Consider the following 23,536-nt stretch of genomic DNA (forward strand, 5'->3'; position numbering starts at 1 on the left):
ACTAGCTTTACTCTCACCTTCCACTGGGATCCCTGATAGTATTGGCGGCAAATGAGTGAGACAGACAGGGCAGTCAAGCGCTACCCCCAAAAAATAAAGAAGCTCAGACACTAGACCAGACTTGATTGGACAAAAAGTTGTATTCAACAGGCAGTCTCCAACTATGTATCTCCAACCAACAGGCTCTACCGGGGAGGTAAGATTTTAATCTGTGGAACTCGCTGTCCAAATTTAAAGATGTCTTCTCACAGAAATTGAGGCTGGAATTTGCGGCCATCTTAGAGGAGGGCAAGACTGTGGCTAAGACCTCCCTGCAGGCAGCTCTGGATGCGGCCAACTCGGCAGCCAGGACTATGGCACATCTCTATCTTCCGTGGTCACAGAAGATTGCTCAGGTTCATAATGGGGCAACACCACTACCATTTCGCCGCTCTTCCTGTCAGTCTATTGGCAGCCCCACAGATCTTCATGAAGTGTATGGTGGTAGTGGCAGCCTTCCTCAGGAATTGAGGTGTGTAAGTGTACTTGTACCTCAATGACTGGCTGATAAAAGGTCAGTCGCAGGCTCAGGGGAGGCACAACATCAGGCCAGTACCTTCCAGACCCAGCGCTTGGTCCCAGTTCAGAGAACAGAGTTCATCAGGGCAGTGATCAATTAGATGCAAGCCAAAGCCTCCCTACCGGAAGCCTGTTTCCAATTTGTGTTGGATCTGATTTCCAAGGTCAGAATCCACCCACTAAAGACTGTTCAGGTTTGCCTCAAGCTGTTGGATCCCATGGTGGCATGTACCTATGTGGTGCAGCACACAAGGCCCCTTCAAATGTGCCTGGTGTTTGTCTACTCCCTGAGCAGACACCACCTGGACTCAATACTCACAATTCCATCTCCAGTCCTTGCTTTGCTGACCTGGTGGAGAGACCCAGGATCTGTAATGAAAGGGGTACCCTTTGCTGCTCTTCATCCATCGGTAACCTTAGTCTCAGGCATGTTAGACCAAGGGTGGGGCGCCCACCTTGGCAGGTTCACAACCCAGACTTCTGGTCCTAGGAAGAACTCTCCCTGCATATAAAGGTCAGGGAACTCAGGGTGGTACACATGGCTTGCCAGATGTTCCTTTCCCAGATCATGTGGGTACAGGTCTTAATGGACAGGTCTTGATGAACAACACAATGGTGCAGGTCTTGATGGACAACATAACATCAATGTTTTACATCCACAAGCATGGGCAGGCTCTATCTTCAGCCCTGTTCTAGGAGGTCCTCCAGTTGTGGGACTTCTGCGTTAAACATACTATTCATCTCGAGACGTCACATCCCCCAGGAGTCTGAAACATGCTGGCAGATCACCTCAACAGATCCTTTTCCTCTCCCCACGAGTGGCCTCTGCATCTGGAGGTTGTCAGTGTTATCTTCCAGAAATGGGGGCCTCCCCATGTGGATCCGTTCACCACCAGACAGAACAGGAAATGCCATCAGTTCTGTTTGCTGCACGGGCACAGCATGATCTACCTCTCTGATGCCTTCCTGCTCTTCTGGGCATACAGCCTACTATATGCCTTACCACTGATCCCCTTGGTTCACCAGGTCCTCTTAAAAATTAAATGGGACAAGATGAAGTTTATCCTGAAAGCTCCAGCGTGGTCACACCAGTGTTGGTTCAGGATGCTTCTGGACCTCTCAGTGACAGCTCCGCTCATGCTTCCACCCCGTCTGGACTTGATTTCACAAGACCACAGCCAGTTGCTATATAAGAACATAAGAATGGCCATACTGGGTCAGACCAAAGGTCCATTAGCTCAGTATCCTGTCTTCCAACAGTGACCAATGCCAGGTGCCTCAGAGGGAATGAACAGGTAATCATAAAGTCATACATTCCCTGTTGCCCATTGCCAGCTTCTGGCAAAAAGAGGCTAGGGACACCATCCCTCCCATCCTCCATATAGTTCTTTTTTTGAAACTTGTTATTGTCTTGGCCTTCATAACATCCTCTGTGAAGGAGTTCTGCAGGTTGACTGTGCGTTGTGTGAAGAAATACTTACTTTTGTTTGTTTTAAACCTGCTGCCTATTAATTTTATTTGGTGACCTCTAGTTCTTGTGCTATGAGAAGGAATAAATAACACTTCCTTATTTACTTTCTCCACACCAGTCATGATTTTATAGACCTGTATCATATGCCCCCTTAGTTGTCTCTTTTCCAAGCTGAAAATTCCCAGTCTTATTAATCTCTACTCACATGGAAGCTGTTCCATATCCCTAATAATTTTTGTTGCCCTTTTCTGAACCTTTTCCAATTCCAATATATCTTTTTTGAGGACCTCTATGGTGGCATCTTCAGAAATGCTCCCAGTTCCACGCGCAGGGCCAGGTAGGCAGGCAGAGCTTCAGAGTCTCAATGCGTGGATGAGACGATGGTGTAGAGAGGAGGGGTTCACGTTCATTAGGAACTGGGGAAACTTCTGGGATGGGAGGAGCCTATACAGGAGAGATGGGCTCCACCTAAACCAAAGTAGAACCAGACTGCTGGCACTAAACATTAAAAAGGTTGTAGAGCAGTTTTTAAACTAGGAGATGGGGGAAAGCCGACTGCTGCAGAGGAGCATGTGGATTGGACACAGACTTCTCTTAGGGGAGAGTCTGATGATAGAGAATCTCCAGGTTATAGTCAGGAGCAGAGGACTGAAAAGTATAATGTAAGGGCCAGATCAGATGATAAACAGTCACATAAAAAAGAATCTGGCACATCAGAAAAAGGCAGGCTAATAAACAGGGACAAGTTTTTAAAGTGCTTGTACACAAATGCCAGAAGTCTAAATAATAAGATGGGTGAACTAGAGTGCCTTGTGATAAAGGAGGATATAGATATAATAGGCATCACAGAAACCTGGTGGACTGAGAGCAACCAATGGGACACAATCATTCCGGGGTACAAAATATATCAGAAGGACAGAACAGGTCGTGCAGGGGGAGGAGTGGCACTATATGTGAAAGAAAGTGTAGATTCAAATGAAGTAAAAATCGTAAGCGAATCCACATGTTCCATAGAGTCTCTATGGATAGAAATTTCATGCTCTAGTAAAAATATAACATTAGGGATCTATTATCGACCACCTGACCAGGACAGTAATAGTGATGATGAAATGCTAAGGGAAATTAGAGAGGCTATCAAAATTAAGAACCCAATAATAGTGGGGGATTTCAATTATCCCCATATTGACTGGGAACATTTCACTTCAGGACGAAATGCAGAGATAAAATTTCTTGATACTTTAAATGACTGCTTCATGGAGCAGCTGGTACGGGAACCCACAAGGGGAGAGGCAACTCTAGATTTAATCCTGAGTGGAGCGCAGGAGCTGGTCCAAGAGGTAACTATAGCAGGACCGCTTGGAAATAGTGACCATAATACAATAGCATTCAACATCCCTGTGGTGGGAAGAACACAACTGCCCAACACTGTGGCATTTAATTTCAAAAGGGGGAAATATACAAAAATGAGGGGGTTAGTTAGACAAAAGTTAAAAGGTACAGTGACTAAAGTGAAATCCCTGCAAGTTGCATGGGCCCTTTTTAAAGACACCATAATAGAGGCCCAACTTCAATGTATACCCCAAATTAAGAAAAACAGTAAAAGAACTAAAAAAGAGCCACCGTGGCTTAACAACCATGTAAAAGAAGCAGTGAGAGATAAAAAGACTTCCTTTAAAAAGTGGAAGTCAAATCCTAGTGAGGCAGATAGAAAGAAGCACAAACACTGCCAACTTAAGTGCAAGAGTGTAATAAGAAAAGCCAAAGAGGAGTTTGAAGAACGGCTAGCCAAAAACTCCAAAGGTAATAACAAAATGTTTTTAAGTACATCAGAAGCAGGAAGCCTGCTAAACAACCAGTGGGGCCCCTTGATGATCAAAATACAAAAGGAGCGCTTAAAGACGATAAACTCATTGCGGAGAAACTAAATGGATTCTTTGCGGAGAAACTAAATGGATGTTAGGGAGATTCCCAAACCCGAGCTGGCTTTTGTAGGTGACAAATCTGAGGAACTGTCACAGATTGAAGTGTCACTAGAGGAGGTTTTGGAATTAATTGATAAACTCAACATTAACAAGTCACCGGGACCAGATGGCATTCACCCAAGAGTTCTGAAAGAACTCAAATGTGAAGTTGCGGAACTACTAACTAAGGTTTGTAACCTGTCCTTTAAATCGGCTTTGGTACCCAATGACTGGAAGTTAGCTAATGTAACGCCAATATTTAAAAAGGGCTCCAGGGGTGATCCCGGCAATTACAGACCGGTAAGTCTAACATCGGTACCGGGCAAATTAGTTGAAACAATAGTAAAGAATAAAATTGTCAGACACATAGAAAAACATAAACTCTTGAGCAATAGTCTACATGGTTTCTGTAAAGAGAAATCGTGTCTTACTAATCTATTAGAATTCTTTGAAGGGGTCAACAAACATGTGGACAAGGGGGATCCATTGGACATAGTGTGCTTGGATTTCCAGAAAGCCTTTGACAAGGTCCCTCACCAAAGGCTCTTACGTAAATTAAGCTGCCATGGGATAAAAGGGAAGGCCCTTCATGGATTGAGAACTGGTTAAAGGACAGGGAACAAAGGGTAGGAATTAATGGTAAATTCTCAGAATGGAGAGGGGTAACTAGTGGTGTTCCCCAAGGGTCAGTCCTCGGACCAATCCTATTCAATTTATTCATAAATGATCTGGAGAAAGGGGTAAACAGTGAGATGGCCAAGTTTGCAGATGATACTAAACTTCTCAAGATAGTTAAGACCAAAGAAGATTGTGAAGAACTTCAAAAAGATCTCACAAAACTAAGTGATTGGGCAACAAAATGGCAAATGAAATTTAATGTGGATAAATGTAAAGTAATGCACATTGGAAAAAATAACCCCATCTATACATACAACATGATGGGGGCTAATTTAGCTACAACGAGTCAGGAAAAAGATCTTGGCGTCATCGTGGATAGTTCTCTGAAGATGTCTACGCAGTGTGCAGAGGCGGTCAAAAAAGCAAACAGGATGTTAGGAATCATTAAAAAGGGGATAGACAATAAGACTGAGAATATATTATTGCCCTTATATAAATCCATGGTACGCCCACATCTCGAATACTGTGTACAGATGTGGTCTCCTCACCTCAAAAAAGATATTCTAGCACTAGAAAAGGTTCAGAAAAGGGCAACTAAAATGATTAGGGGTTTAGAGAGAGTCCCATACGAGGAAAGATTAAAGAGGCTAGGACTCTTCAGCTTGGAAAAGAGAAGACTAAGGGGGGACATGATAGAGGTATATAAAATCATGAGTGATGTTGAGAAAGTGGATAAGGAATAGTTATTTACTTATTCCCATAATACAAGAACTAGGGGTCACCAAATGAAATTAATAGGCAGCAGGTTTAAAACAAATAAAAGGAAGTTCTTCTTCATGCAGCGCACAGTCAACTTGTGGAACTCCTTACTTGAGGAGGTTGTGAAGGCTAGGACTATAACAATGTTTAAAAGGGGACTGGATAAATTCATGGTGGCTAAGTCCATAAATGGCTATTAGCCAGAATGGGTAAGAATGGTGTCCCTAGCCTCTGTTCGTCAGAGGATGGAGATGGATGGCAGGAGAGAGATCACTTGATCATTGCCTGTTAGATTCACTCCCTCTGGGGCACCTGGCATTGGCCACTGTCGGTAGACAGATACTGGGCTAGATGGACCTTTGGTCTGACCCGGTACGGCCTTTCTTATGTTCTTATGAGATTGGGTGACCACATGTGCACACAGTATTCAAGGTGTGGGCATACCATGTGTGACCTGAGGTGCCAGGGTAGCCCTCGTTGGAAATTCCAAGGGCAGGATAGGCTGCAAAAGGGAGAGCAGGCACTCCGAAAACTTGTGATTAACACTGAAGTTAAAATTTTCAGCCAGTCACAAACAATGCTTCTGATCCCCCCACACTGGTTATCAATTAGCAAAAAAGGAAATCACACAGCTCCCTTCATTGCATTCCAGTTCTTTGGCTTCCAGTCAGCACCTAGATGCAGTAAGGTGAGGAGTTATTTTAAAATTCTGTTCACTCTACAGAATGTTCTTCTGAACCCCAAAGGATCAGCCACATTGCCAGGTCAATATTAGGTTGGATCTTACCCCAAATACCATGCTGCCAGCCAGTCCTTGAGCATCTAAAACTAAAGGCTTATTATAAAGAAAAAAGAACAAAAAGATAGTTGTTAAATGGTAAAGCAATCATACATACAGAGAGTATCAAAGTCCATATATCAGGTGGAGGTAACAGACAGTGAAACCCAATGACGATTCATCCTGGTGATATTCTGAACTAAAAGAGCCTTCAGCCAGGCTTGTAGTTGTTTCCATTGCTCCACACTGACTCAAGAGACCTAATAGACCTCAGACCTAATAGACTCCTGGAACCTTATTATATAGATATTATAAAAAAAATTCTGGCCTTGTTAACTAAATGTGCACATGGATTGTTGTCTGAACAGAGAATTATCTTTTAAAAAAATAAATAAAATAGCAGTGAAATATCCAAGTTGTGCATTTATGTAACTTGGCTCGATGTAATCATGTTGCAGCTTATGTTGTGTTTTTCTTCATCTCCTTCACAACAGTGCTACAGTATTGCAGCCAACATTTATACACACAAATATAGGGTAGGTTTGGCATCTGTAGGACTGGAATGTGTTGTTTTTTAGTAATGACATTTGGGCCTGTTTGGCTTTCTGTTTGGTCTTTTAAATCTTTTTTGTATGGCTTATTGGCTTCCTTTAATGCAGGGGTTCTCAGAATTTTTAAATGGTGACCCCTTTCACATAGCAAGCCTCTGAGTGCAACCCCCCCCATATATTAAAACACTCTTTTATATATTTAACACCATTATAAATGCTGGCGGTGAAGCGGGGTTTGGAGTGGAGGCTGACAGCTCACAACGCCCCGTGTAATAACCTCATGACCCCCAACTATATTCTCTTATTGCACTATTAGATATTCATTCTTACTATTTATTTTTTATATTCTTACTATAAGAGAATATAGTTGGAAGAGTGGTAATATGTCAAACACACGAGAAGCAAAATAAGTGCTTTGTACAGATATGCTAAGCTATTAAGAAAATACAGTGCAAACACTAATTGTAATTTAGATAATGACATTAAGTAAATTTATTAAAAGAAAATGGAGATTCATGATTTCCAATATCTAATCATTTTAGAGTGCAATCCATACTACTGTAGCTACTTGTACAGATAAAACTCCATCAAAGGCAAATCTTTGCAAGGTCTGAAGGACTAAGCCCTTGTCAAATATTTTAGTTTTGTTTTCTGAAAAGAAACATAGTTGCAGTTATAACTCTGAAATTAAATTTCAATTACTAGAATATTTTGTGAAATTTCACAGTACACCTTAAAAATGTCTGATACTTTTGTATTTTTTTTTAAAGTTGTGGTTGTTCCCTTTCAAACTGTCATATCGTTGCATGCCAGAGTGCTGATCCTGTAATCTGATCCACATGGGGAGACCTTTACACCTGTGTAGAATACCACTGAAGTCAAAGGGTTTCTTTACAGGGACTGAGGGCTGCCTGTACAGATCAGATCAGATTTTGGAATGAAATATGAATTTGCACTAAGTAATTACCGTATTTTATCAGAAGTGCTCCAATCTCAAAAGCAGAGGTAGAGGAGTCCTCTTCCATCGTAGAGCCTCGGTGAGGCATAGGTTATGCAAGACTTTTATTTTTGAAGGTTTGATTTGAAATGTGTTAGCCTGCATGTGGTCTTTGTAGCTGGCAGCAGGAATGACTTTGCAATGTTCACTAAACATTACAATTCACTATCTGTCCTTGGCTTTCAACCCAAATTCCCTTTTTTCCCCCTTCAGTTTTGTGACTGCAAATACCTGTGAGTACATTAGTGCCATTTATTACATGAGGGTACTTAAACAACTAAATTACATTAACTGCACCAATAAATATTTGCAGGTGAAGAAAGAGGTGCTGGACTTTAAAAGTTAGGTCTTTTTTCCTTGCCAATGCAGTAGATTAGAAATATGGGATGTGGTCAAGGAAAGCTGTATGTGGTGGTTTGTGCACTGCCTGCTATATCATAGCAAATGTTATCATTCCTCACCTGTGTGAATGCAATTCTCTGATCTCCCCACTCTCTGAATCCACCCACCTTGCAAAGAAGGGAACTGAAAAGTACTGTGTTTGCTTGGATCGATTATTTAATTATTTATTTATTTTTAAAGAATGTGAATACTTGTGAGGCAGATATATTGTTTTGAAAGACTACGTACATTAATCACAACTCAAGTCCTAATTAATGTGACTTAAAGTTTATTACTTTTAAATATTAGCTTCTCATATTGATTCATTTAGCAAGCAAGATTATTAATCTTTTTCTGTCACCATAAATGTCAACTACACGATTAAAGGATTTAGATGGTCATGTTTATTCAACCTTAAACTCCCGTATTTAAACCCACAGGTTAAATATCTCTTTCTTACCATTGTTTTATATGGGAATTCCTCTTCTCTCCTTCCCCCCCTGCCCCCCTCCATTGAAAAGCCTGATTGATGGTTAACTAATTTTGGCGATAGAGTAGGCAAGTGGTTCTTTCTGGAACCAAACCAGCGTGCTTTGTAGGTTAGCTACCAGAAGGTCTGAACAGTTATGTGTGGCTTAGTGCTGTCCTTCTGAAATGGAACCAAGTAATCCTCTTCCACCTTGGTCTATTTTCCTTGAATCTGTGACAGCTTTAAACTTGTATACAGTGTACCTTGCCAATCTCAGTTCCATTTAATAAACCTCACTGTGTTTCTGCTTGATTCATGTTTATTCAGCTCCAGAGCAGGACTCTTTGCAGTATGAGCATTAGATTTGAAAGGATACCTCAGTATCACCAGTACTTTCTGGATATTTCAGTGGTCTTGAACAATCACGTACCCTTCTGCCAGAGTTTTCTCTTTTATAAAATAAGGATAATAATGCTTACCTACCTCACAGGGGTGTTATAAGGATTAATTAATTTGTTTGTAAAGTGCTTTGAAGATAAAAACACTGTAAGTGCTAAGTAATATTATCATATTATTCTGTACTAGTAACTTTTTTTTAAGAGACCAATAGAAATTAATTGGTTTTCAGCTTGCAGGTGATAAAAATCAGTTGATTTTTGAAGTTATTCTGTTGGTGACAGAGTGCTGCTAAGATAAGCATTTCACTTGTATTTGATTAGTTGTACAGCTAGTGCTAACCTTCATTCACTCAGCCACATAACATACTTTCTCGAAGGCAGTAATCTAGTTGAAATTAGCTTCTTGTGCGTGATGACCCATGGAAGATCTATGGCTCTCTTGTCTCTGCAGCCATATAGGGTATCAGTGATTCTTTGGAGGGAGATCAACTCTTTCTTTATTGGCTGGAGAATGCCTGATTAGGCATTTTGTGGAGCCTGGGTCCACAGAAGAATCCTTGACTTCAGCTGGCCCTATTGTAGTGTAAGGTAGTCAGGATCTTGATCATAATGGTGGGGACGACTTTGAATATGGACAGGGAATCTCCACAAAGACTTCCTGCCTGACTCAAGGTGAAGTACTGTAAAGTAGAGGAACCACTCTTGATATTGTGGTCTTGTCTGGTTGACAGGTCCTTGGTGTATAGACAGGAAGAGGTGTATATCTCTGCTATTAACACGCATTCTTTCTTAGTAATGTTAAAGCCAATGGACAGCATACATGGTTATCCAAGGTTGACCTAAAGAGTGAGACATGGAATATGAGTAAGGGACATATGCATCCCTTCATTCTGTAGTAGCAAAGGGGGCAGGGAAGGTCAAAAGGCCGAGGGTAGAGAGCATTACCTACTGACTAGATCATGGGACTGGGAGTCAGGTTTCTAGTTCCATTTCTTCCATAGTAAATTCTAATGAGTTTATTGGATTGAAGGTGCCATAATATTACTTATTTTATTAAAACTTCAGAAGGAGATGGTGGAGTGAAGCCAACAGAGCATGTCTTTCCCAACCCCCAGGCCTGTGGAAACTTCTCCATACTGGCTTCATGGAATTGAGGTTCCACAGGCCTGGCTGCTGTACATGGTGGCCTCTCACTAAACATGGTGGCAAATGCAAAGTAAACTCGTGCTACTCTACATTTTGTGGAGAAGTTACAGAATGCATGCACAGCAGGAGGCACTGGTAATACGGACCTTCAGGGAACCACACTACCAGGGATGATGTGTAGATCAAGATATTTATTTGTGCAGGTGTCCTGGGATCTGTAGGATAAGAGGTAAGTGCTAGCTCCTCAAAGATATTTAGACACCTAACAAGAGTGACCATACATCCTGTTTTGGCGGGGACAGTCCCTATTTTAAGCCCTGTCCAAGCAATTCCTACTTTTTTTGACAAAAGTGGGCATTTGTCCTGTTTGTTCTTGCCAGCTTGATCAGTTGGCAAGAACAAACGGGTTCTTTGCCAAAAAAGTGGGATACGGAGGAACATGCAAGTGGGGGGAGTGGTGATGCCAGCCCTGCGCAAGTGGGAAGGCACAAGCCCCAGCCTGGCATAGGGGCCAGCCCCATATGGGGAGGGGGGCTCAGGCCAGCAGTGGCTGGAATCAGCGCCGTGGGGGGGTGCGGGGCAGGGAGAGCGCTCGGGCTAGCCTCACAAGGTGTCCTGTTTTCCCTTTGGGAAATATGGTCACCCTACACCTAACTCCCATTGAAATATGTAGGTCCTTTGAGGATCTGGGCCAGATTTCTTTGTGGACTAGATTAATTTAATCCAGAGCCCTGGCACACCATGTCCTATGTACCCCTGTAGCTCTGCCCCCCATTTGGAGTGGTTGTGGCAATCAGGGCTGGCTCCAGACTCCAGCGCGACAAGCACACGCGTGGGGCGGCAGTTGTCATCAGGGGCGGCAGATTGGGCCGGCGGACCTGCCGCAGTCATGTCTGCGGGAGGTCCACCAGAGCCCCGGGACGACCGGACCTGCCGCAGGCATGACTGCGGACGGTTCGCTGGTCGCGCGGCTCGGCTGGACCTCCCACAGGCATGACTGCGGCAGCTCAACCGGAGCCGCCGGACCAGCCAACCGTCCGCAGCTGCGGGAGGTCTAGCCGAGCGACTAGCGGACCCTCACCAGTCAAGTCAGCGGGAGGTCCGCTGCTCCCGGGGCGTCTCCCGCGCATGACTGCTTGGGGCGGCCGAATATGTAGAGCCGGCCCTGGTGGCAATGGTCCTTTTCCTTGCCAGGGTAGCAGAGGTAATGGTACTAGGGCTCCCTTCTCCCCACCAGGAACAGCAAGAGGGCCCCCTCTTTCCTCCAAAACAGCAGGGATTGAAGCAGGGAAGCCCCCCAATACACACACAGCTGCTGGTGTGTATCAGCTTTGATGAATGGGCAAGGCCCGTTGCACTCTTCTCCTTCTGCCACAAATTCGTCTGCCAGGGTGCCCCCCCACCCCAGAGCAGTACACCTTGTAGTTTATACCCCATCGAGGGTGCTAGAGAAGTTCATACCTCTAAGATCTATTGTTTCAGGCTCTCTGCAGATTCAGACAGACATCAGACTTGGGCAGACATCACCAACTGCATCAGTTACCCTTTCGTCACATTTTTCTTCACAATCATGAGGCCTCTAGAATCTTAATTTAAAAAAAAAAAAAGGCTGAGATTCTGATTTCAGGAGCCGGGGACCAAGGCATGGACCTGTTGTGCTTTGCTCCTGATCCTGTACAGTCACTGAAAGGTATTCTCAGTTTTTAAATCCAAGAGACCGTCATTGCCTTCGCTCACAGGCATTCATATAAATTCCTATGCAATATTTATAGAACTCTTAATAGCTAGGCTGTAAATGCAAAATTCAGTTTTATAAAATGCCATTTTTCTATAAATGTACAAATTTTGGATGTGGTCATGCAATCCTTATTTCATTGAGTATTTACATTTATAGGTTGAAATCAATAGGAGTACTTGTATAAATGTTCACAAGTGTGAGCAGAAGTTGTGCAGTTGGGATCTTGATCATTACTATTATAAGTATGAAAATGCAAATACCATTTTTGATCTAGATGTAGCAACTCAAAAAATACATCCATGTGGCTTTTATCCTTAAGTGCAAGTATAAATACTTGTGCATTTATAATGTTTTGTTAAAAACTAAAAACCAAATGCAGGTGTCCACTCTAATTAAATTTCAGCTATTCAAACTGATTTTTTGGTCATCATTTTTAAAGGTGTTGATGTTGAAGTGGTCACAGCAACCAGGTTTTGAAGTTAAAATAACCCATTGAGATGCACAAGATTACATCTTCTATTTGTATTATTTAGAGCTAGGTAGAAAATATTGTTTCCTTAGCAGTATATTCATAGTTAAGTGAAACTTTGCAGAAATTTTGTACAAGTTCAAAGACATATTTAACACAAGATTTTGGAGTAAAAACTTAACAAAATTCCTTTTTTTCTATTGCTAAAATCTATTGCTAAAAATGGCTTTGTACTTTTGCCAAATATGAGCAAAGTTTAACTTAATATTAATATAAAAATGCAAACCAAACCCAGCAAAATATAACCTCCCCACAAAACACAGTGCTTCCACTTCCCACTCCCGAAATGGCTGCATTTCAGTGGTGAGTGAAGTGGTCCTTGTCTAATTTGTAGATCCATTTGGTTGTAAAGTGTTTTTAGGATCCTTGGGGTGAACAGTACTATATATGTTTAAGTAGTCCTTACTGATATTTTTAGTTGTTATAAAAATCATGCACTTGTGAGTGATAGTGTGTTGTATTTTAGAGCATATTCATTATACTTGCGTAGAGCAGCAAAGGAGAAACTGTAAAAGCATCCTAGAAGCTAACAGCAGTAACCGTTAAATCAAGGAGATTATCTAGTAACAAAATAGAAATGCTCAACCTTTACCATTTTGAGTCCACATTTTGAAACTGAAAAATAAGGGTTTGAATTCAGATGTCTCTACTGTTGCATTGTGATTACAGTACAGTGATGCACAAGAAGAGTGATAGTGGCAGGAAATTATGATGGCCTACTTTCTCATGTGTCCATTCCCATTGCTATCATGTGCATTCTTTCCCAGAGTGTAGGCTCTGCTGGGCTAGTATCTCAATGTGATAATGTCAACGCTATCCTACACATTAGGACAGGAAAAGATAAATTAATAGTCTAAAGAATATGTTTGAAATACCTAATGTCCTTGAAACCTCACATTCTTGCAACAAGGTTGACTCAGTCACAAATTAGGAACGCAAGCTTCCTGATTCACAATTCTTTGCGCTAATCACTGGCCCAGGGTTGATTCATTGAGTTTTCTGTATCCTGTTTCTGTCATTGACTCCTTAGGTGTCCTTTGCTGAGTCACTAAAATTAAGTGCCTCACTTTTCCATCTGATGGTAGTAACTCAGAATGGTATGTAAGGATTAATCATTAATGTTTCATAGTACTTTGAGCATGTGAAACACTAAATACTGCAAATGTTAGGTTTTATTATTATGTGGTGTTCAGTTTACTGTGTGTAGTGAATCAACCATCTTTCATGTGAAATCTTCAAACTTGCACTCTTCTCTTTTCTTCATTGAAGTTCCCATGACACTTTCCATAATATTAGAGATGTCAGTGGAAGGATTGTCTGGTGGTTTGGGTACTAGTTTAGGACTTGGGAGACCTTGGTTCAATTCTCTGCTCTGACATACACTTCCTGCAGGTCTTTGGGCAAGTCACTTAGGGAACTGTGGCAAAGAGAGACTCTCTGTAAAATGGGGATAATAGAAAATCCCTAACTCACAGCGGTGTTGTGAAGATGACTACTGTGAAGCACTCAGACACTGCTGTGATGGGGATAAAAGTACCTAAAATAAAATAGTGTGGCCAAAAAGTTTGATCACTATTGTGCAGTGTGTTTTGTGGTGGTTGAACTGCAGCCTGGCTATTAAAAGATGGCTGGATGAATCTCATATTCGTATAGTTTGTAAAGTGCTTTGAAGTCCTTTAGGATGAAAGTAGCTACAGGGACATACATCTGTTATCGATCGCAGTCAATACATAAGATTGAAGCTCGCCTTCTTTATAAGCCCAATGTTGACCATCTGTAAACTTGCTCAAAAGTGAACCAATCCTGCTGAAATTTAACAGGTATGACATTGTGCCAGGGTAGAAAGTCTCTGCAAAGTTTGAGGCAAACCAGATACAGCATTTGGGAGCATGAAAAATGAGGCCATCTCATTTAAATATATTCCTTTTTTGTTGTTGCTTTTTATTAAGCCAACATAGCCTGGGTCGTATTAACTGCCAGAACACCTGGGGAGTGCCATTTATTCCTCCTGTGCTCTGCTGGACGATGGGGACAGCCATTGTATTGGATGGAGAAGAATTCACCACTGGGGGTGATGGCAGTATCTTTGCTTTGTAGATACCAAATGCTAAGAAAGTGAATTCCTGAATTACCTTCTTACTGAATGGGATTTTGCTGTGTGTGTGTGTGATAAACCAAATCTGGGATCCACACAAGATCCATATACCTCTAGGAAGCAGGAACACAATGAGGTGGTGTGACCTGGAAAAAAGGGTGGTATAGGTCAACACTGCTCACCAGCTGGCATAGTATATCCCTGGCTATTCAGATCTTAGGAAGAAAAGCACAAACTCAAGTGGCTCTGAATTATTGCTCATTAATAAAAAATACTTCAAGCCATCTTCTTTTACCCAATGCCCATTACCTTAAGAGCAAAGGTGTGGGCTTTCACCTCTTCTGGTGCATCACTTGTTTGTACTCTTCCAGCTTCACATCCCTCCCACTGGCAACTGCTTACCCATAACCCTGCACAGTCACTACACGCATGTGCACATGCGTGCAGACACACCTTGGGTAAAGCAAACATGGCATGGGTTGATAGGATGGGAAAAGTTTAGCCTTCTCTGTCTTGCTCCTGTTTCTGCTCCTTGCCCCTTTCTGTCCCTGTAGTTTCTCAGACTCTTAACCCTGCTTCAGCCTGGACACCAAATATTTGAAACTACCTTTGTAGATGGGATGTCTCTCAGTCCCCACCCATATCTTCCAACTGCATAAGAACCCCTTGGATTCTGATGCTGTCTGTCCTGAGAAACTGACCAGGATTGACAATGGGGAAAGGAGACATACAGGTTCCTCTCATGGGAGGCAGGTCACTCAGGACTCTCTGTAAACTACAAGTGCCAATCTGGCCCTGCTTCACAGGAGCCAAAAAGACTGCATCACACCATAATGCTTCCTTCAGTGATTCTAATCCTTCCGGTGTCCTGACAGTCTGATGGCACACAGCATGATTATCCTTTCACTGCGAAGAATCTGTTCTTGTCCATGTTTTGCATACAGTTTTAATTTAGCTCTCATGACTTTAGGAATACACCAAATGTTCAACATATGCTAGCCATTTTTCAGTTAATACAGCTGTTTCATCATCACAGTCAGAGTAGCCTGCTGATCACATAGAATTCCACCCTCTGTAGGTTTGACAGACTCTGAGCAAAGAATGGCTTTGCAGTGTTTCAAAAGGGTAGTGTCACTTTGTATCTGGCTCCTGCTAAGTAGAGTTTTATGAAAAATCTGTGTAGTATATACAGTACCTTCAGGAGACCTATTCAGGATGACACACAGGTGATGAGCTGTGACTTAATTTTTTTGTGCCCATTACACATTTGAGTATGAATACAAAAATTAAAAATAACTGGGCTGAATCTGAATTAATTCAAATAATCCCTCATCTGGCAACTGGGGAAAGTGGTGGTTGCAAGACAGTTTGAATGGGTGCTGGTATTGCAGTGCATTTCAGGGACACCCATGGTCAACATTTTATTATAAGGACTTATATATACCTGGTGATTTGAAGGTAAATAAAAAGACATTTCTTCCCTGATGAGCTTACTATCTACATTAGATAAATATATATATATATAAAATTATGGTTGGCAGAAGGAAAAAAGAAGTGTGGGAAAGGGGGAAAGTAGAGTAACAAATGGATTATTATTTTTAAAGAAGAGAACGGTGTTTCTGACTCAAAGCAGTTCATGTTTTATTTATTTCTCAGTTATATTTTTTTAAATTTATTAAAAAAATAATTTAAATATCGTTGTTTGGTGGAATATCTTTGTATGGTGGATTATCATTGTGCATTCATGGAGAGAGTGGTGTTCTTGAAAGGATTTCAAGAAGCAAAGTTAGTTGCATAACAGCCAGCATGGAAGAAGGCAAGATGATCAGAATGGAAGGATGCAAAGGGCAAAATTAGGAATGAGACTGTTATGAAGTGAAGGGCTCATGAGAAGCAGGAAGATTAAATCAGAAATGCAAGGACGAGCAGAGTTGTGTGGAGTTTTAAGTAGGAACCAAACCAAGGCTTGATTTTTACCCAATGACTTCGGATCTGCTTGTTTTACACACTCTATCCCATTCTGTCACAGATCAGTGAAGTTATTGTGACAAAGTTCCTCCTCTACCTTGGTGGGTCCTGCGCTTATTGGCGGATTTGCTCACCTCAGTGATCTTCCCCTCTGGTGGAACCCACAGGCCAGGTCAACTTCTCCTGTGTCTGATCAGGAGTTGGGAGGTTTTGGGGGGAACCCAGGCCCGCCCTATACTCCGGGTTCCAGCCCAGGGCCCTGTGGATTACAGATGTCTATAGTGCCTCCTGTAACAGCTGCATGACAGCTACAACTCCCTGGGCTACTTCCCCATGGCCTCCTCAAAACACCTTTTTTATCCTTACCACAGGACCTTCCTCCTAGTGTCTGATAACACTTGTACTCCTCAGTTCTCCAGCAGCACACCCTCATGCTCTCACTCTCAGCTCTTTGCGCCTCTTGCTCCCAGCTCCTCACACACACACTACAAACTGAAGTGAGCTCTCGTTTAAACCCAGGTGCCCTGATTAGCAGCTTCTTGATTGGCTGCAGGTGTTCTAATCAGCCTGTCTGCCTTAATTGTTTCCAGAAAGCTCCTGATTGTTCTGGAACCTTCCCTGTTACCTTACCCAGGGAAAGGGGATCTACTTAACCTGAAGCTAATATATCTGCCTTCGATTACTCTCCTGTAGACATATAGCCTGACCCTGTCACAGTATATAAAGTAGCGCTCTCTTGGTTTAAAAGAGGAGGAACTGCTGGCTGAACATTCTCCTTGAGGAGTCTTAGCTTTGGAGTTCACTCCCTCCCTTGATTCAAAATAGCCTAAATATTCTGACTTTAAAGGCACACTGCAGAAACTTGTATTTTACTGAGTTTCCTGAGCAGGGAGGAGTTGTCTTGGGAGAGTGAGGTATTCTTTGATTTTTAACTTATTTTTCTGCAATTGGTAGCTAGCTATTTCTGGAATATGGTGGAGTTTGCCTTTTAGTTAAGAGTTGTCATTTTAAGTAAATGTCTAAGTACAAATGAAGAGATGTTAGCCAGAGCAAAGATTGATAATCAAGAAGGCATGAGACCTCTCTATCTGCGGGTTTTTTTGTTTTTTTCTTTTTCGGTACAGTGATCACCTGCTCTTTGTACAATCAGCATTTGTGATTTGAGGTTAACATGGCTGTGAATGTCTCTGTGTATATCTCCTGTAGACCAGGCTTGTTGTATACTTGTTACACAGTGGGTTGCCATTTTAAAAAAGTCAACATTTACTAATAGAATCTGAAATATTGCTGTTATTTCCTTATACCTAGGACTTGTCTACACACAGGTCCGGTCTACGCTGTGTGTGTGTGTGGGAAATCGATCTAAGTTATGCAACTTCAGCTCTGCGAATAATGTAGCTGAAGTCGACATACTTAGATCTACTTACTGCAGTGTTTTCACTGTGGTAAGTCAACGGCTGATGCTCCCCCGTCGACTCCGCCTGCGACTCTCGCCCTGGTGGAGTACCACCGTCGATGGGAGAGCGCTCAGCGGTCGATTTATCACATGTAGACTAGATGCAATAAATCGACCCCTGTTGGATCGATCGGTGCCCGTTGATCCAGCTAGTAATGTAGACAAGCCCTTAGATGTCTGATATTTCCATGTCTTTCAACACACTAAAATAGATGCTTGTCCCTGGACCTCCTTTACATTCATGGAGATCGGTATCATACTTTTGCATATTCAGAGAACTTTGTCATTGTTTATATCAAGCCAAAGGTCATCTACAAATTCCTCAATCCCTTGGAGAAATGGAGCTGACATGAGGAGCAAGCCCATCATAGTCCAAAGGTTGTCTCATCTATCACACTATATTTTATGGTTATCATGACTTGACAGGGCTTTGCTCTCTTGGAATTATCAGTCCTCATCCAAGAAAAAGGAAGTGTCCATGGCATGCGCTCACACGTCTTCATTGCATCATGCTGCATGACACACATTGCATCTATATATGTGTGTGTGTGTGCGTGTAGACGTATATTTATTTTAGCAAAAATGTTCCCTCATTAAGACTTGTTTTTGGAGTCTTATTTATTTATTTTTATTCTTGACTTGCTATCCAGAGTTGATGGTTGTTTGGCTGTTCTCCTGTCTTTGTTTACTTCGAACTTCTCAGCCCACCTTCCTGGGGGTTGTATTGCTTGATATAAACTCTTGACAAGTGGAATATGCAGAGGCCACTCGAAAAAGAGATGAAGATTACTTATCTGTAATAGGAATTCTTTGAATTGAGTCTCAGCGTAGTCATACTCCCTGACCACCTTCCCCATTTCCATGGAGTCTCAGGTTAGGAATTCCTGAATTAGTGGAAGGAACTGAGGGATGGATGTGGCCATGCTCCTTTATACCCTTGGAACCCTCCAGGGTGGGCGGACTAGGGAGGGGCGAATGGCACAATGAACTGTGGTTTCCAGAAGGTTTTGGAAATTCATGGCTGAGGTGGCTTTATCCCACAAGTGTGAATTTGCAGTGGCTTATCTCAAAGAACTTCGGTTACTGGTAAGTAAGCTTCGTTTCCCCTGCCCTATCCACTACCTCAATGTCCCAGCCAGGTGTAGCTCCCCCTATCTCCAATTTCCCTACATACAGAAATGTTCTATGTGTGACAGGTTAGGTCACAGAAACCCCCTTGAGACTGTTACCTGATGTGTTGAAACTACCTCTGAGCCCGTTTTACACTGCCAGTTTGGGACTCCAGAACCTTGTTGAGCCAGACATGTTAGCAGGGCTTTGGAGCGGAGCCCGGAGCTGGAGCACAGAGCAGCTCCGGAGCAGTGGAGCTGCAGGTTTTTTCCCTGGAGCTGGAGTGGAACCAGAGCACAGCTCCAAAGCTCTGCATGCTAGTCTGCTGTAACACTGACCCAGGTCTGGTCCACACCCCCGAAGCTGCAGACTTTAACCAAAAACTGCTCAGCAAGTCACTTATTTCCAGCACCCAGACACCCAGTTCCCAATGAGATCCAAACCCCAAATAAATCCATTTTACTCTGTATAAAGCTTATACAGGGTAAACGCCTATATTGTCTGCCCTCTATATAGAGATATGCACAGTTGTTTGCTCCCCCAGGTATTAATCGCTTACTCTGGGTTAATGAATAAACAAAAGTGATTTTATTAAGTATAAAAAGTAGGATTTAAGTGGTTTCAAGTAATAACAGACAGAACAAAGTAAGTTACCAAGAAAAATAAAACAAAACATGCAAGTCTAAGCCTAATACATTAAGAAACTGAATACAGGCAAATCTCACCCTCAGAGATGTTCCAATAAGCTTCTTTCACAGACTAGACTCCTTCCTAGTCTGGGCCCAATCCTTTCACGTGGTACAGTTCTTGTTAGCTGCAGCTCAGGTGGTAACTAGGGGATTTCTCATGACTGGCAGCCCCCTTTGTTCTGTTCTGTCCCCTTTTATATCTTTGGCACAAGTCGGGAATCCTTTGTCTCTCTCTGGGTTTCCACTGCAGCTTGAATGTCCACACTCATTTGTAATCCCAAGTTAGGAATTGTTGAACCTTGGGTCACATCTGTGGCTCCAGCATCTGCAATACTTTACATGGGTCTGAGTCCAACCACCCGTATATCCCACACTTCCTAGCGCCTTCCCAAAATGTTGCTGCTCTAGCCCTTTGTTGTTGCAGCGTGATAAAACTTGGTTGTCCTGAGGACAAAGAAAGTTTCCATTTGGGACAGTGGGATACTTTTGGCAGAGCCCCAGAGCATGACTCCAGTGGGGCTGCATCTACACTGCAGAACAACAGGGCTTGTACTACCTTGACTCAGGCTTGGACCCTCCACCCTGGGTCCAAGCCCTGGGTTAGCACAATTTGTGTGTAGATGGAAGGGGTTTAGGCTTGTGCCTGAGTTTGAACCCTGGGCTTACACTGCAGTGTAGACATACCTTAGAGTTAATTTCCAGACTTTTTAATGTTTGGGTTTTTCAAAGATGTAGAATTTTTGTACAGAATGTGTTACATTGTAGTGAACTATATTGACAAACACTTCCATTGTTGACTTTTAAAAGTGTTTTATTTAGGAAATTTTACATAGGGGAAAATAGTCCTCCTTTTCAAATTTCTGACAAAACTACCCTTTAGTTCAGTGAATCAAGGATTGGGCCTGCAGTATGCAAAGTCCTTGGCATAATATAAAATTTCCTTATGGCATCAAAAGGCCCTAAGATTCTGTGCTGTGATGGGAGAATGATACTCTGGCTCCACTATGCACCTGTTCGTTGTTGCAATTTTATAATGGAAAATATAATGAGAACTAAAAAATTGCCCCAGGCAAGTACTGGCCGTTTTGTAATTACGTACCAAAAAATAAGCAAACTGGCAGCTGACAAATGGGCAGATGATGTGAGTTGCCTGTAATGGAGCCTCATAGAAAATGTGTATGTGTATCTCTATATAAAGACAGATTATGACTGCTCCAGCAAAATAGTCTTGGTAGCTGGGGAGAGGGCTCAAGGAGTCTTTCCCACCCAACACATCAGTGCAGGGACTTGTGACATTCATAAAATCATACAGAGTGCAAAGTATGCTGATGAGTGTGAACATAAAGTAACTAAAATATGCTTCATGCAAAAGATCTCTTGTAAGGTATCATTACAAAGCTTATAATCTACTGAGTGTAGTGTTCCTATTTATATAAATGTATCACTCTTGTATTTGAAACTAGAAATATGAAATATAACTCTGAGGGCCTATTGTAATTGTGCAAAGTGTGGGCCATTAATGGTGGTTTGGAATCCTGATGGCTCCCATCAACCAGGACAATTGACTGCAGATGGCTCTGTTTTACTTGTAAGTCTTCCTGTATACCTGTGTGCTGGAAAGTGGGTAATGAAGTCTTACAGTGACATGTGATCATGTCATCTGAACTGGAATCCATCTTTAACCTGGTCCTTTTCCATTGAGAAGGAGGGGTGGGAACCCAGAGAGGGACAAAGGATTCCCGCCTTATGCAAAAGATATATAAGTGTGTGGAATAGAATAAATTGGCTGCAATCATGAGAAATCCCCTAGCTACCACCTCAGCTGGAACAAGGACTGTACCAGGGGAGAGGATTGTGCCCAGACTAGAAAGGCATCCAGTCTGTGATAGAAGCTTATTGAAACATCTCTGAGGGTGAGATTTTATCTGTATTCAGTTTTCTTACTGTATTAGGTTTAGAGTTGTATGTTTTATTTTATTTTGCTTAGTAATTCACTTTGTTCTGTCTGCTATTACTTGGAACCACTTAAATCCTACTTTCTGTAGGTAATAAAATCACTTTTTATTTATTGATTAACTCAGAGTATGTATTAATACCTTGGGGGGGGCAAACAGCTGTGCATCTCTCTATCAGTGTTATAGAGGGCAAACAATTTATGAGTTTACCCTGCATAAGTTTTATAGAGGGTAAAACAGATTTATTTGGGGTTTGGACCCCACTGGGAGTTGGGCATATGAGTGTTAAAGACAGGAACACTTCTTAAGTGGCTTTCAGTTAAGTCTGCAGCTTTGGGGCACGTGGTTCAGACCCTGGGTCTGTGTTGGAGCAGACTGGCATGTCTAGCTCAACAAGACAGGGTGCTGGAGTCCCAAGCTGGCAGGGAAAGCAGGGGCAGTAGTCTTGGCACATCAGTTGGCAGCTCCAAGGGGGTTTCTGTGATCCAGCCCGTCACAGGACCATTGTAATGTGGCTCTCTGTATGCAAAGAAGAGCATGGCTATAGTCTGGCCCTGTGTCAGATATTGACAGCAGTTACAATATGCATTGGAGGGAGAATGCTGTACTCTTATTCTTCAGGTGTAGTGACTGGTGCAAGTGAGCATGCCATCCCCTGTCCCGCCCCCATTTGGAGATGCCTAGAATCTCTAAGCATAACAGTCCTTGTCATATACCACTTTTGAGTCGATGGCAGAACTCCCATTGACCATTTTGACTCTGTTTCCAGTCATCAGTACTCAGGCAATGCTTCTTTTTCTCTTTGCCCCTCTCCTCAAAGCACCATTCAGGCTCTTAGAGTCAGCAAAGTGTAGTGTATATAATTATCCTTTATATACAATTTGTGTCTCTCATATAAAATGTGTAGTTTACAATGTGTATTATATACTGTGCCAAAATTTACCAAAGGATGGCTAACTCCATATTCAGGCTACATATCTAAGTGCCTAACTTTAGACATCCACATTTGAAATGTTGGCCTGTATACATAATATATCAAACAAGCAAAAGCTGCATACATAGTCCATCTCCTCTAGTATATTTACTTAAATGCTAATAACTAAATAATAAAAGTGTTGTCACATGTACTATATTTACCTGCAACAATGACACCATTACTATTGTTTTTTTATTTGCTTATATTATCAGTTCTTGTGAAAGCTGAAGCCACATAAAACTGCTCGTGGCGTGACTGTATTTAAACTGGTGGCATGCACCATTGAGGTGTGCAGATCAGAACCTTCATGCTGTTCACTCACCACTATGGATACCCTACTGTTATATTTACCTTCCTTCCCCCATCCCCCCCCTCCCCAAATTTTACTTCGGACATTTATTCACAATTGCATAAGTACCGTTTGATTTTTGTGGCTAACTGTAGCAATTGATTTTCATTATTTATGAGTGTCATTGTCAGAATCCATTTACGATTCTGACTGAGATAAAATGGTTTGCAATAACTGATACGATCACAGCAATAAAGTAATTAACTGGCACATTTAAAACCTGTCACAGTCCAAGTGACATTAAGTCTTCTGGCATTTCAGGAAATATGCTATCTTCTGAGCCCACAAAACTTCTGATTTCCAATCTTTCCTTTCTTACTATATTAACAACAAGACTATAAAAGTAGATAAACATATACTTTTGATGTTCAAAAGAAACCTGACTGCTTTAAGGGAAATTAAGATGTCTGTCCAACTACAGCTACCAAAAAGTACTCCATGCACCCATCAGCACAGCCAAATGTTTCCCTTGTTCCTAGAACTTGGAGACCAGCACTACCATGAAATAGCTGGGAGCTGGAGTGGTAGAGCATTCTGGATATTGCCAATGAACATGTCAAGTGTCTATATATCATAACGTGTGT

At 42.1% G+C, this 23,536-nt stretch overlaps 1 protein-coding gene across 1 annotated transcript in view; it reads left to right on the forward strand.

The window, feature by feature from the left end:
• Nucleotides 1-23,536, forward strand: part of TENM3 (teneurin transmembrane protein 3) — a 2,204,264-nt gene that overhangs the window by 1,728,112 nt on the left and 452,616 nt on the right. The gene's annotated exons all lie outside the window — the stretch shown is intronic.

The sequence above is a fragment of the Mauremys reevesii genome, linkage group 5 (assembly GCF_016161935.1).
Source record: "Mauremys reevesii isolate NIE-2019 linkage group 5, ASM1616193v1, whole genome shotgun sequence".
NCBI lineage: Eukaryota > Metazoa > Chordata > Testudines > Geoemydidae > Mauremys > Mauremys reevesii.